Source organism: Lonchura striata, chromosome 3 (assembly GCF_050655825.1).
Source record: "Lonchura striata isolate lonStrDom1 chromosome 3, ASM5065582v1, whole genome shotgun sequence".
Taxonomy (NCBI): Eukaryota; Metazoa; Chordata; class Aves; order Passeriformes; family Estrildidae; genus Lonchura; species Lonchura striata.
The window spans coordinates 5,342,931-5,358,205 of NC_140705.1; the positions used below are offsets into that span (position 1 = coordinate 5,342,931).

General features: G+C 43.5%; 1 long non-coding RNA gene across 1 annotated transcript in view; it reads right to left on the bottom strand.

Moving 5' to 3' along the window:
- Window positions 1–237: 237 nt before the first annotated feature.
- Window positions 238–15,275, bottom strand: part of LOC146767780 (uncharacterized) — a 38,196-nt gene continuing 23,158 nt past the window's right edge. The window contains exon 2 of the long non-coding RNA XR_014953533.1: window positions 238–8,143. This is a non-coding gene — a long non-coding RNA (uncharacterized LOC146767780). The remainder of the gene's footprint in view (window positions 8,144–15,275) is intronic.

Below are 15,275 nucleotides of genomic sequence, written 5' to 3' on the forward strand. Positions count from 1 at the left end.
GGTCTTTGGCCATCTCTGCCTCAAGCTCCTCAACAGAGAACTTGGCCCAATAAAAAACAAGGGAAGGGACAAGCACAGCTGGAAGAGAATCCTCATCATAACTCTCTGGTGCTGAGCACTGCTTGGACCAGGAGCTGCCTGATTCAGCACTGTAGCAAGAAGGCACTCAACTTCTCTTCACCCCTTCCCAGGCCAGACAGACAAGAGCACTTCAAGAAAGAGGTTGGAAGACTTCAGTCAGATTTGTCTTTGTTTATTAGATCCAGTCACTGTTAAATGAAAAATATTTGAGCAGTCCTCGAGCCTGGGTGTGGAATCCAGAGCTGCTCTCTGCTTGCTGGCTGTTCCTCTGAGGTCACAGGCAGATCTGTGCAGGACATGCCATGTCTGGAACAGCTGAGGTCACTTGGCCTATTTCAGCCCTGGGAAGAGGAGATTTGAGGGGAGACCTCGTTGCAGTTACAAGTTCCTCATGAGGGGAAGAGGAGGGGCATGCATTGATCTCTTCTCTGTGCTGATCATTGACAAGACCCCAAAAGAATGGCCTGAAGCTGAGTAAGGGGAGGTTTAATTTGGACATTAGGAAAAGGTTCTTCATCCAGAGGGTGGCTGGGCACTGAACAGGCTCCCCAGGGTGTGGTCACAGCACCAAACCTGATAGAGCTCAAGGAGCATTTGGACAATTCTCTCAGGCACAGGATGGGATTGTTGGGTTTGTCTTGTGAGGGGACAAAAGCTGGACTCAAAGAACCTTGTGGGCCCCTTGGGATATTCCATAATTCTATTATTCTGTGATCTGTGCCAGGAAACTAAACTACACCTATCCCTGTCTGTTGCATGGATGATGTCCATGACCTTATTAAACTGGTTCTCCCAGCATGATAACAATATCAGAAATTTGCCTCGGCACCTGCTAGCATCTGAGGAAAGCCTAGGAATCCATGCTGGAAAGGGAGAACACAGCACAGACCCTGGATGTCATGTTTATGTATTAAATGCTTATTATAGCACATCCTGTGGATTTTTATAGAATCATAGAATCATTAAGGTTGGAAAAAAACCTCTAAGATCATCAAGTCCAACCATCAACCCAGCATCACAATAATGTTCACCACTAAACCATTTCCCACAGTGCCACTTCCACACAATTTCTGAACACTTCCAGGGATGGTGGCTACACCACTGCCCTGGGCAGCCTGTTCCAGTGTCTGACCAGCCTTTCTATGAAGAAATTTTTCCAAAGGTCTAATCTAAACCTCCTGTGGTGCAACTTGAGGACATTTCCTCTAGTCCTGTCCCTTGTTCCCTATGAGCAGTCTGACTCCCACCTGGCTGCACCCTCCTGTCAGGAAATTGTAGAGGGTGAGAAGGTCCCCCCTGAGCCTCCTTTTCTCCAGTCTGGGCCCCCCCAGCTCCCTTAGCTGCTCCTCCTCAGACCTGAGCTCCAGCCCATTCCCCAGCTCCGTTCCCTTCCCTGGACACGCTCCAGCCCCTCAATGTCTGTCTTATCGTGAGGAGCCCAGAACTGGACCCTGGATTTGAGATGTGGGCTCACTGCAGCAGGAGAGCTTCCCCTGAACCACGTCTGTTGTCCCTAAAGGCTGTGCCAGGCACTGGCTTCCCTGGCTGTGCAAACGCCACAGAGGGACTGAAGATACTGTCAGGTCATTTCTCAAAATCATATCTCTTCTACACTGAGGCTAGAAAATGGCAAATAAGATGCAGGATTTGGCTTCACAGTGTTCACTGTTGTCATGACTCATGAGTTATTTTTATCTTTGCTGTAACAGAACAAATGGCTGCAGTAATTAATCTCTGTCTGTTCTGACAATGGCCTGGCCAAAACACATGATGTTTTTGCAGACAGTGTAAGAAGAGAAGCAAAAAACATCATGTGTGTGAGTCAGTATTTTAAATATTTTCCTAAGGTTTGCTTTTTTACATGCTTTAAATTATGCTTATGTACTGTATTCAATGTATTAAATAAAGTTAAAAGGAGCAACAAGTGCTGTTGCACAGGTTAGCTGCACAGATACAAATCTCTGTTTTGAAGCTCAGTCACATGTGAAACAAGATCTAATCAAATCATGGCAACAGCAAAATTAATTTGAGTCTTTTCAAGGAGATCCAATCCCAGTGGAAGATTTTACTTTGCCAAGCTCCTTCCAACTTTATTGGATGATAATTATTTCTGTAGAAAGAAATGTTGCAATCAAACACTCCCCCAACAGCTCTGTTTTCTGCAGAGCTGGTTGAGCAATGAAAAGATTTATTAGTGGAGAATATATTAACGAGGAATTTGTGGAGAAACAACCAAAAAACCAGTGAGTGGAATTTCCACGAAATATCTCCAGGGTGTGAGTTTGCCAAGCACAGAGTTTGCAGATGCACAGTGCTCCCTGTGGAGTAACAATGATACCCCAAACTCTGTAAACAAGTATTTTTACCACACAGAATGCCTAAAGGGGAATACCAGTTTACAGTAGTATCACAGAATCACAGAGTGGTTTCAGCTGGAAGGGGCCTTAAAGATATCTTATTCCAACCCCTGCCATGGTTGCTCCAAGCCCTGTCCAACCTGCCCTTGAATAATCCAGATCTACAGAGCCCAAATCATCTGTGAGCCCAAAGGAGCAAGAACTTCATCTTCAGAGTTCAGGCTGCCCCTAATTGTTGGCTTAACTAAAAATCTGCTCATGCCATAAGCAGAAATTATGGTTTCTTGTCCCTTCCTATGAAGCTCCACATTCTCATGGTCAAGAGGATATGAGCCAGACAAGCCTTACACAGACTTACATAAACACATGCTAAAATAAGAAATATCCATTTTCCATACCCAGTATTCACTTATCATGTACTATCTGAACAGTCCTGACATTCTCCTATTTAATAGATTTTTCATTGCTGTGATTCATTAAATAAGACAATAATTAGCCTTGTCCTTAATCACTCGAAGCCTGTTGCCCAATAAGACATTTGTATAATACCATCATTTTTGAGATCTCAGGGAAAAAAATCCTCCAAGTCTCTTGTAGCAACAAATATGCTGCTTTTCCTTCCTTCAGACTTCGTAAAAGTGAGAGGAAAGCTTGTTTATGGCATTAATTAAGCCTTTCATTTTTGTTTATCAAATCAAATAATCTTTTCTGAAGTTTTTTTTCCCCACCTATGGGAAAAAAATGCAGGCTACATATCCAAGTTATTCCAGTGCTGGGGTATTTGTATTTGTGTTGAAGATAAACAGTGACAAATTTATCTTCGTTCTAATTTACAGAGAGTTTGGACTGATGTATTTTCTGGACTTTCATGGAACTGATGTGTTTGATAGAATTCAGGGGATATTTTTGAACCGTTAAAGGAAAATACACAAGTATTTCCTGAATTTGTTTCTTCTTATCCCAGAGTTTACACTAAGTATTCAGTAAAGGGAAGCAAAAGCTGAGCTTCAACCAAACCCAGACCAAAGCAGAGCTTCTGGTAGAAACCATGTTGGGATTAAATGATTTCCTTTGGTTTCCATCCAAATCCAAGCTGAATGTGGATTTCTGGGTTGAGTTTCACTTTGAATTTTTGGTTTTATTCAGTTATGAAGAATTAAGTGAAACTTGGGAGGTTCAAACCCCCATTGAATGATCCTGAAAAACGATCTGCAAAACCCCTTGCTATGGAGTCCAATTTCATACCTTTGATCTCTGTGGATGCTGGGAGCAGCACCAGTGTCTCTTCCAACCTATAAAAGACAGACAAGTTAAACCACTACATTTGTTTTAATATAGAGTTGTTCAAGAGACAATATCCAATCTCAGTCATCACCCTGGGCCAGCTGGAAAGCAGGAAATCCCAGAATTTGCCCTTCTACCAGACAAGGTCCATCAAAGCCACGAGGTACCACCCTGAGCAAGCCAAGAACCTCCTGAGAAATACAGAGAAGAGCACAGCTAAGAGTCTTACTGATTTTTTTTCCCCTGGAAAGAGGAAAGAATTTACCATCCTCAGCTCCCAGCTTGTGCTGGAATCACAGGCAGTGCTCTTTGGGCTCCCCATCATGGTCAGGATGATCCATCAGCTCCCGTTTAAGCGGTGTAGCTGTCACTGAGCAGCACATCGCACGCGACAGGAGCAAAAGGGAAACCACTGAGCTGGTGGCCATCCAATAATGAACATTTTACTTCTGCTTATCTACCCAGCTACACTCAGGGGAGTAATCCCACGTGTGCCACCTTTGGTAGGAGAGATGGCACAAGAATGTCCTGCCCCCACCATTTTGAATCTTCATAGCTTATTTTTTAATGGGAGTCATTTCCATGATCTGATGTCAGTCATGACCCACATGAGGTGGTATGATGAAACTGGGGATGGGGGTAATTGCATCTCAGGCTGAGAATATTTTTGGGGAAAAAGAAGCCTTTGAAGCTACTGTCTCTCCTAAAATATCCTCAGGTACTCCCGTTGGACCCTCTTTATGGATGTGTGACACATGTCTGCTGCTTATGTCATCTTTATGGAGCACGTATTTCCTGCTCCCTCATGTTTTTTCTTCTCCCCCTTCAAATATTTCCTGCCTTTGGCTGTCTGTGACTGAACTCCCTGGAGCCTTAATAGTCTTGGAATCGCTCCACTTCTATAACTTGATTTTACTATTCAGGAGAAAGTTTGATTCATCCTCCCCAAACCAGAAAGAGAATAAAGGGGGGGAAAAATCCTGTTCATCCACCAGCAAAGGGGCAAGATACAAAAAGACAAGATTATTCTCATTCATCTATTCCTGGCTTTGGAGTGCATTTCATTTCACTGTCTGCATAGGTCTTTGTAGCCACCATCTGATTGAGCATTACTTATACTGCATATTATAGGCACTAATGAGAAAATGATTCTAAATTGCCCCTAGGGATGGTTATGATTAAACTATTTGCCTTTGCTTCCTCTAGTAAATTAAAGCAACCAAAAAGAAAGAGAGAGAAAAGAAAAAAAGAGGCTTAATCTGGAAAGCAGTCAGAATAACGGTTTGGTAAAGTTTCTGAATTCCTAGGAACATTTTTCCCCTAACCTGGCGATGGGCTGCGTATTTCATGCTGCAATTTGAAGCTAAAGCTGTGACAAGTATGTGACACAGGGAGGCATTTTGGAGGCCTGAACTGGGCATGATTTTCTGTGTTGTCAACCAGCTCGAAGCCCTGATCAACTTTAATTGCAGCCAACTGAAGCCACTAAACCCCTCTCTGCCACTGAGGAGCTCCTCCAAGGCGTCAGGCGTCTGTCTCTTAAAAAGAGCATTTCAGAGCCTCATATACTCGGAGCCTCATTCAGATGTTTTATTTAAACTCTTAAATCTTTTGAGCTTAGGATGAATAAACAAGTCCCTGAAACGCAATCCATTCTTGCTGGTCAGGGTTTTGCAAGTGTTTTTCACAGGGAAGAAACAAAATGTCATTTGTGTTTCCTTTGGCCATTTGAAGCACGGTGGGGCTTGGGGAGCCACGTTCCATTAGATGTGCCTGGGCCTGTGTGTGCTCATGCACTGGGGTTTCAGTGGGACTTTTATCTGTGAAGGTCCATGGCTGTTGAATTACCTGATTAATTAATTACATGTGTGAAAGCTCTGTGAGGCGAAATGCCAGGTCACACATCTTCTGCTTAAGCGCTGATTAAAATATTGGCACTGGCGGGCCCCAGACAGGAGCCCATGCCTCTCTGGTGGTCCCCAAGTCTCTGCAAGGTGGTCCCCATCATCTTCACACTCTCTAACCCGGACAGTCTCACTTCCATCACCCAACCAACATGTTGGAGTCAATTGCTCCTTGTGGTTTGTGGCTTTGTGCCTTTGTGGGTTTGTGGGTTTGGTACCAGTGACTGGGAAAATCCCTGAGCTGACGTGTCTGCCAACACCCCAAAGCACCTCAGATTCTGTGCTACAACCTGAGACATGCAGAGCCCTGACAGGTACCTTGGGGTTTCCTCAAAAGATAACAAGGTGTAAAGCTTAAAGGCCAAACAGAACAACCAAATGCTGCATTGTTGAGTTTTACTGTAGAGCTACCGATGATTCTACACCCCAGCTTTCAAGAGTGTGTCCTGGGTTTATTGTCTATATATCACAGCGACATGAAAGAAAATTATTGTGAGATTATCTGCATGATACCTGAGGTCACATGGAACTTCAATAGCTTGAGATGAGAGGAACCTATTCTTCCTTTCCTCTGGACACAAAGAAGGGATCACTGAGAAATTCAGGTGCAGTTTTCTGCACCAGCAACCTCTGAAGCTGGAGGAGTTTTGTGGATAAGCTCCATTTTCCTGGAGTAATGGAGACAACTCCAGGCTCAAAGGTACTGAGGTCTAGGCAAGATCTAGGCCCAGTCCTTGTGTCATACAAGCACGAGATGACCCCTGGTATTTGCTCATGCAGCTTAATTTGGGGTCCACACCACTCTGCCCCATTCTATGCCAAGATTATAGGTGTCTAATTAATTGGTTCCCTTGAAGTAAGACCTTTCTGTCCACACACAACCACTGGTGAGAGTGAAAAAACCAAGCACAGCTTTGAAGGTTTTTTGGGAACACAAGTACCCAACCTACCTGCTCACAGTAGCCAGGCTTTTCCTTTTAGAGGCTCTCTAAGGTGCTCCCCATTAACTACCCAAAGAAATGTGGATCACGGTGGCATAAACATCTCAAATTTAGCCATTAGTTAGATGCCCAAATAAGACAGAATTTGGGCTGCCTGTCTTGCTCCAGTACTTCATTAGCCCTCAGGAGATGGTGAGACACTGGCACAGGTTGCTCAGAGAAGCTGTGGCTTCCACATCCCTGGAAATGTTCAAGGCAGGTTGGATGAGGCTTGGAAAAACCTGGGATAGTGGAAGGAGTCTCTGCCCTTGGAAGAGGGTTGGAAGGGGTTGATATTTCAAGTCCCTTCTAACCCAAAACATTTATGAGTTTATGCCTCTTGGTTAACATGGATAAGGTCTAATTTTATGTATTTGGCTGATAGAGGTATCTGCACCACCAGGTCACCCCTATGGAGTCTGGACATGTGTTTCTGTTTCGAGTGCAGTGGGGTGGAATGAGAGAGAGGAGGAGACAAGACTCTTCTGGACATTGTCACAACAACCCAGAGCTGTCACTTCAATGTCCTGTCCCCTTGTGCAGAAGGATTTTGGCTTTGGTGGCAGAATTGCATTTCTAACTGACCCCAGGCTCAAACCTGAAGGCAGAAAGTTCTTTGTTTCCTCCACACACTGCTCCCTCCCTATAACTGGAAGGTTATGTGTTTCTTAGCTACTGGTCAGACTGGTGGTGCCTGCCAAGAAGCTTTCACGGAATTTCCTCACTATGTAACAAATTTATGAGTCATATGAAAATCTGGGAAATGATTCAACCAGCTGTCTTTCGTTGACTCAAAGATTTTTACAACACCTCGGTGCCTCATCTTTGATTTGAGCCAGCAGAATGGTTTATTGTAACATCAAATGGTCTTATTTTCACTGGAAGGATGCTTCCTACTACAAAAAAAAATATAAAGAAGAAAAAAACAGTAAAACTTTTGAAGGCAGTCTGTCATTAGGTGAGGGATGCACAGAGCAACTGTGGTCATTCATTATGAACTGATGAATGTGGCTGGATTGCTGCTTCCCTGCAGGATGGCTGAAAAGGTGGTTGTCACTGAGCAGAGTGCCTCAGCTGCCGCAGGTACAGACTTTCTGCATGGCAGTAATCAGGCTTGCAGAAAATTATGTTCATATTTGGGTTCAATGGCTATTTCAGTGAATTTTAGCAAATCCTTACTGAGCAGCAGCACAGCTAAAGCCAGAGCATGTTATTCTTGTTATGTAGCCTTTCCAGGTGGGAAAGGCAGGAAGTGGACCAGGACCTTACATCACCATGGAAGATGCTCACTGTAGGAGGCAGGCACAAAGAACATTCTTTCCATCTTCTTTTTTGGACAAAACCACTCAGAGCTGCTCTTTGCTGTGCTGGAATCGTTGGCATCCCTGAGCAGAGATGCAATGGGCAGCCCCATCTTACAGGTGATCCCGTGCTTTTTAAAAACCATGTGGGTGGATAAATCCATGGCACTAGAGCTAATCAGTGAGTGGGAAGCAGGAGCAGAACAGAAGTGATTCTTCCAGTAAGAGTTAAATTGCTGCAAACAGAAGAAAAACTGGAATTTATTATTACCAAGCTAAACTGACACTCTACATAAAATATCCAAATGAATTTAATTATTAAAACCATGTTTCCAGCATGAGTTTCCATGTCCATGAAAGCAATCCACCACACAATGAACTGCTCCCAGTAGCCTCAAATCCTTTGTTTTAGACACTTAATTTCCCAGCCAAAATCATAGAATTATTTGGGTTGTAAGGGACTTTAAAGATCATCCATTTTCAATCCCCTGTCCTGGGCAGGAACACCTTTCAGTAGACCAGGTTGCTTAAAGCCTCATCCAGCCTGGCCTTGGACATTTCCAGGGATCCAGGGGCAGCCACAACTTCTTTGGACAATCTGCCAGGGCCTCACCACCTGCACTTCCTAATGTCTAAGTCTAAATCTACATAACTACAGATGAAAGCTATTCCATACAAATGGCTGTAGCCAGCAGCTCTGAGCATGGCTGGAACAAATGCACCTCTCACAGCTGTCACCAGGCACTTTGCAGGTGCAATGTGGCTTACAAATCTCAAAATGCCTTGTGTCAGCACCTGGAGAATCCACTGTATCAACGGGGGAAGGCAAATAAAATATACTTGAAACAGACAGGACAAGAAAGGGTTCAGAGGAGAGCAGTATTACTTTGATTTATTGAGGGTCACAACCTGTATTCAGTGGACTGAACTACCCTTCTCAGTCCAGGGACTTAATACAGCTCTGCTCTTTGGTGTGCAGGTAAGCAGTATAAATCCTGGTCAAAGTTTCTATCCATATTACAGACATAGACTTGCTTGCATGAAACTCCTCTTTCTATCCATTTCCAAAGGATACAAACCTGGGAATGGTGGAGGATGAGGGAAATAGAAATTCAGAGCAAAGTAAAAGAAATCCTAAATGGTGATATTGTCTCGTGACTATTTTCTGTTTGAGAATTCCCCTTTCATCTTTCCATCCCCTTCCCATTGAGTGGCTTTGTAGCTTCCATTTGTAACAGGCAGAGAGTAGAAAAATATCTGACTTCAGGGGATTTGGCAAAGGTTCTGGTCTTGAACCCAGCAGCAGATACAGAACACTTGTAACATTCAAAACAGGCCTACTCTTTCTTGACCTCTGTGATTTTTATTGCTTATCTGGGTATACATAATCATTTTAAGATGTCTCCCCTTACCATAAAATAACCATGAATTATTTTTAAAAAGGTAGATAATAAACTTCAGAATAACTCTTAAATGTATCCAAGCAGACAAGGGGAATGTGAGGTTGCTGTCATGAAGGATAGCTTCTGGCAACTGATCTGAGGGAGCCACTAATGATTTTAATTAGCTTTTGGAAGCACAATCTACCCATTCTGAAGCCAGTGCCCTGCTGGCAGCGACGACGCTTTGGAAGATCGACAGCATAAAACATTTTCTGTAATGAGCCTTCATACAACTCCATGTGTCAAGCAAGGATTGATCTGTCTCCAGCAGAACTGCAATAGCAAAGCTGTAGCTGGAACATTTTCCAGCTGAGGACTTCCAGCAGGTAACACTCATGCTCCCCTGGGGAATGGGGGATTAATGACCAGGCACCAAGACCTGGCGCCGTCAGGTGCAAATCCAAAAATCAGCTTTTCCTCCTGGCAAATCACTTTACCTCCTAATTTATTTAATCTGTTTAGGTTATAGGCTTCTCAGAGGGATGTTAATCTCTGACTACATGTTTGTACAGAGCTTAGGATGTAGCAAGGATTAATCACTGTTGGGGCTATCATCCTACAGGAACAGGAACGGTGAAGTAGCAATAAATTGGGCAAAGCAGCAGTAGATGCTGATGCCTTGGAGGTGGTTGGAATAAGAACCAAAGCTGGATCACAGTTCAGCTAGGAACAGGGAATCTATTCTAGTGAGGAAGCTGCAATAGGAAAAGATATTTAATCTATTAAAAAATAAATTTAAGCCTACATGAAAGACCTTTACCTACATGGCTTTAAGATGTAGGAGGGTAATTTAGATTAGATGTTAGGAAGAAATTCTTTACTCTGAGGCTGGTCAGGCCCTGGCACAGGTTTCCCAGAGAATCTGTGGATACCCCATCCTTGGAATTGTTCAAAGGATTGTTCAAAGGAATTGTTCCAGCCCTGTCCAGGTTGGACAGGAGCAACCTGGTCTAGTGGAAGCTGTCCCAGCCTGTGGCAGGGGGTTGGAACAGATGAACCTTCCAGCCTGACTCAACCCAAATCATTAATGATTCTATATTACTGTGCTCAGCAGGTAACAGCTGCTGCCCTCCTAGCCTCTGGAGTATTTGAAGTATTTCAGAAGAGAGAAGGAAGAATCAGTAGATACTGGAGTCATCAAGTATTTCAAGCTCAGCATAAATTTATGGTGAGTGGTGAAATAATAGATAGGTAGATATTGGACATCTTATTTAAAACAAATCAGATCAAAGAAAAGAGCGATTGACCAGAATTTTTGCTAAAAATGCAAATGAAATCTGGGCTTAGTTTTTTTTACAACTCAGAAGAAATCTGGGTTCCTTTTATACTTTCTATTATAAATCATCAGTCCCAGAGCACATGTTCAACTATTTTGTTGAATCAGGGTCATTATGAATAAGAGCCTGGCAATGCTCCTCTGTTAATGAGCTTACAGGAAATGTACAATTGTTTTTAGAAGAAGTCTAATGAAGACAGATTTGCAGATCTCATTTGATGCAGCCAGAAAACCCAAACTCATCAACCAAACAAAAGCATGGGAGTAATTTTTTTTTTTTTTTTTTTGTGTATGTGTGTGTGTGTGTATGTGTGTCTGATTATCCTTTCAGGAGTGCTGGTGTGTAACACTATCAAACTTTCATTGAACTTTACTCTCTCGCTCCGGGCGATTATTTTTCCTTGATGTCTGATGTTGAATGATATATGTGCACCTGTGTGATAATGGCTGGTTGGATATATCTTTACTGAGCTGGGAAGACCCAGGACCTCACCTCCACGCTTAACCATTTGATTTCTTTTATGGCTCTGGTACAGATCCCTGTACTAAAAGCTACCGGTAGAGCTTACATTTGTCAGGGGAAATGTGGGTGTTTTATCATACCAGCTGTTTAAAGTCTCCTACAACTTTGCAAACTGCTTTAAGAGCCCTTGCTTTTATCACTGCTCAAACTTCCAAGCAGTCCCCAGAACAAAGGAAGGAACAGCTGGGAAGTTTTAAAAGCAGCAATGTTTGCCGTTGCACTCAGGTTTAAGTACGATAATTAATAAAACTTCCCCTCCTCTTCCACATCACAATCATTTTGGAACAGGACTTCTCACTAGCCCCTTATGTTGAGTTTCAGCTGTTATATTTCCTTTTTCCAAACCAACAATCTTTATTATTATTATTATCATCATCATCATAACGACACATCCATATTGCTCTAGTGTCCTGCATCAAATGGCTAAGAGGCAGCATGCTTGGGGCAATTGTGTATAAAGCAAAAGCAAATCTTCTGGAATTTCATTCATCTGAAGGAGAACTGCTGCAGAGGGTCAGGAATACAGCACCCATGGCCTCATGGAGAGATGAGGAACACCTATCTCCACTACAGCCATCAAGAAATTTGGAATCTCACAGGGGTGAATCATATGGGCTCCACCTACAGAGCTGGGCTTCTGAAGGGTGATTTATCCTGGTTACCTCAGACACCTCTCCTAGCATGGAATGAATCATCCCCTGACCCTCTCCGCCAACTAGAAAAGGATATCTGGCATCAGCCAAGTTTGCAGGCAGCCACAATTATTAGGTCAGGTGAATTCTGTCTGGGCAGAGCAGTGGTCTATCCAGCCTGGTTTTCTGTCAGCCCTTCCATCACTGGATGGTGATGGATGCTCCTCAAGGATGGAAAATAAAGAGCAGCACTGAGATCTGTAAGCATGGAGCTGCACAGTAATAAAGTGTGAAGAAAATTGCTTCCTTCCCCTCTGTGGTGATTAGCATCAGCTCTGGAGTATGACCACAGGATTGATGGCTGCTGTAATTTTATCCAAACTGAAGCTGCTGGAGTAGATTTGAGGGATGGAAATAGTGCTGCTGGTCCCTGTAAGACGGAGCTAGGCCCTCTGAAAGGACCCAGAGGCTTGAAACAGTGATTGCAGAGAAACCAAACTGTTGGATTTTAGCAGAAATAGCAGGCAGCATGTTTTCACACATCCCATGCTTGGAGAGGTAGCAGCAGAAAGTACAATTCTGAGTATTCCTTAATGTCATTTAGAAGTCCTACTTCCCACTAAATACAAATATAGAGTTTGAAATGACTGATATTTTTCTTTCTCTAACAGTTCATGATAGGATTTGTGGCTTTGGCTCCTAGTTCAGGGCATCCCCATGGCAACTGTTCACTATGCCAGCAGGACCCTCTCTGTGCCATGAATTGAATTTCACCTCTGGCAGGTGGGATGTGTCCTTTATCCACACACACCACAGCACATCCACATCCCAGCAGGACCTTCTCTGTGCCATTAATTGAATCTCACCTCTGGCAGGTGGGATGTGTCCTTTATCCACACCACAGCTGCAGCTGCAGTAGAGCTCTGCCAGGGCTAGTCCTTGCTCAGAAATGATCTGGTGAGTTCCCCAAGGTGTTCACCTCCCCAAATCCCAGGGCAATGCCATCTGCTCCCCACGGTGACTTCCCACATGGCACTGAAGAACTGGATGTGTGGATGTAGCACAAGACCATGGCCATTCAACTGAGCATCATTCCACTGTGGCCACACAGGGTCGGGGCACTGGCAGGCATTATTGGAAAGGAGACTATTCAAACACCTCAGCAAACACCAGGAAAACACCTCAGCAAACACAAGGAAAACACCTCAGCAAACACAAGGTACCTGTGTTTCCCAGCAGAGACTTTTCCAAGATAGTGGCAGCAGCACTTCTGACAGACAGCATTTACAAACCATTATTAACCAAACAAAGCTCTTTAAAGAGAGTCACCCCAGGGCACTCTGGCCTCTGTTGAAACAGACTTTTCAAAAACATTTATGGACTTAAATAAAACTCATTTCAGAATGCCAGTGAAATTGCCTCCAGGTTGCACTCTGGCTTTGCTACCAGTCTAGTCCTAAAATTATTCACCAGGAAAGGGAAAGATTTTTTTTTTTCCAGCTAAAGGGTTGCCGTGTGTGCTGCTCAGCTGTGAGTCCTGCCAGAATGTAGCTGGCCAGATGCGGGTGGCTGAGATTTGATGCAGTGTATAAACCAGATTATTATTATTATTATTATTATTATTATTATTATTATTATTATTATTATTATTATTGTTATTGTTATTATTATTATTATTATTATTATCATTATTATTATTATTATTATTATTAGCCTTGCCTGTAATTTTTCATAGGCAAAGGACAAGAGTTAGAAATGTTGCAGCAAAGGGATGGAGGCACAGTGAGATCAGATGTTTTGCCCTGGGATGCACAGGAGGTTGGTGGCAGAGCTGGGAAATAAGCTCAGCTTGCCTAGAACCAAACCAACGTTTTTAGGTTCTTACTACATTTTCAAGGTGTCCATCACACTGACATTAAAGAGCCAACCTACACAGAACTTACTGTGCTCTGGAAGCTGTTCCTTATCCTTCTGCCAGTAAATGCAAAAGCCTCATCAGTAAGGGGGGAGAAATGGTTGCAGAAATGCATTTGCTGGTAACTTTCACTCTCTAACTCATATTGTTAACACACATGACTCCAAATGCTGGATGGCAGATGGAAATACTCATTGGCCTGATGGATTTATAGATGTCTGAAGCCTTGTGGCAGTACATATTGCCTTCAGAACAACATTTTCATCAGTGAGCCAAGTCCTGGTGCAGTTGAAAGTTATTGGAAGTTTTGCCACTAACATTAATGAGATCAGGATTTGGATTTGTGTCTGCAGAGACAAAAATAACATACTGTTGCAAATTGGAAAGTAAGAGTTGAATTAAATGGGGTGAGATTGAGAAAAGGAGAGAGAGGGAGACTGATGCTCTGGTAAGATTTAGGATGCAGTTTTGCCCCATCTCTGTATCTGCTTGTTCTGAAGAAGGCAGTCCCACAACCACACAGATCAGCATTTAGCCAAGGAAAAAATGTTTTATCTCCCAGCAACGTAACCACAGCCCCTACCACTGGTGACCAAAAGCTGTCACTGGTGTGGCATTTGCCTGGTGCCCTGTGTGAAACCAGGTGTTGTTCTCTGTCTTGCTTTCACCATGTAAAAATTCTTAAATCCCAGTATGAGATGGATACGCTGCTGGATCATTCCAGGTAACAAGTGATAAGAAAAAAGGAAACAGTCTCAAGTTGTGCCAGGGGAGGTTTAGATTGGATATTAGGAAAAATTTATTCAGAGGAAGGGTGCTCAGGCACTCAGAGGAGATGCTGCCCTGAGAAGTGGTGGAATCACCATCCCTGGAATTGTTCAAAACACATGTGGATGTGGCACCTGGGGTCAGGGTTTAGTGGCACAGTGGCAGTGATGGGATAATTGTTGGACACGGTGGTCTCAGCAGGCTTTTCCAACTTTAATGAGTCTGTGACTCTAATATACAGCAGGGCACTGAACTGAACTTTGCACTAAGAACTGCCCAAACACTTTCTTTGAAATAAATATTTAGAAGAGATAAAAGAAAAACAGGGACAAATTACCAAAGCATCATGACCCTGTCTGACTCACCTGTAAGAGCTGCCCTGGGGAGCATTGCTTTCTGAGCAGCTCTGACTGGGAAAATAACAAAGAGCACAAGGCATTCCAGACAGCTGACCCTTCTGGGGTGATTTCTAGCCAATTTGGCATAAAAGCAGGGCTGTAAAACTCACAGCAATCTAAAGTGGCATCCTGCTGGCAGACAGGGAGGTGAGGATGCTGCTTTAGTGAAGGTGGGTTTTGTAGTCAAAGCAAACAAAGAGGAGCTGAGAACAGCTGGGCCCAGCTCCTGACAGTGCTTTGGTGATTTTGGGGCTCCTCTGAAACCAACAGGAAAGCTCCAGCTGCCTTTTAGGGGTCAGGGTGCTGTGTTTCTTCCTGCAAGTCAACCCAAGGGAAGAAAGCTTCACCTAAAAAACATCAGAAGCTGAAGCAAAAACCAAAGGCCACCAAGTTCACTGAGCACCTTCAGTTTAG